Raw genomic sequence first — 523 nt, 5'->3', positions numbered from 1 at the left:
GCGTAAATTTATTTACATGAGTTACCGCTTTACTTTCCACCTTAGAAGTTTTATAGAAAATTTATCAATGTTAAGGGTAAACCAAGGCAATAGTTAAACATGAGATAAGCATAAGTTCTTACGTATATTTATTTAAGCTTATAAGAGGATCTGAAGTAGAAAATTAAACTCTGGAAGTGTAAAAAAATCGAATTTTCGAACATCCAGTGCCATGCCGGAATAAATACACTTTTCTTCCTATTACTCATAATTAGGAAAACTACATATAGCACTTTGTCATTTTATTAACTAACCTACCTATCTTGTTAAATCTAAACGTGGTAGATATCTAAAATAGCTGAAGAATTACCAGATATAGGATTTTTTTTTTATTATTCCATGCTGTGTAATAATGTTAGCTAGAGAACTCTTGGCCTGAAGAAAGATATTCCTCTCGACGCTGGTGGTCATATACGTTGAATGTCACCACTTCTCTGTTGGAAATTCCATGGCCTCCAACACATATTCACAGAAAAATGCGCGC

This window comes from Penaeus monodon, chromosome 31 (genome assembly GCF_015228065.2).
Source record: "Penaeus monodon isolate SGIC_2016 chromosome 31, NSTDA_Pmon_1, whole genome shotgun sequence".
Lineage (NCBI taxonomy): Eukaryota > Metazoa > Arthropoda > Malacostraca > Decapoda > Penaeidae > Penaeus > Penaeus monodon.
Note: the sequence above shows the minus strand (reverse complement) of the source record.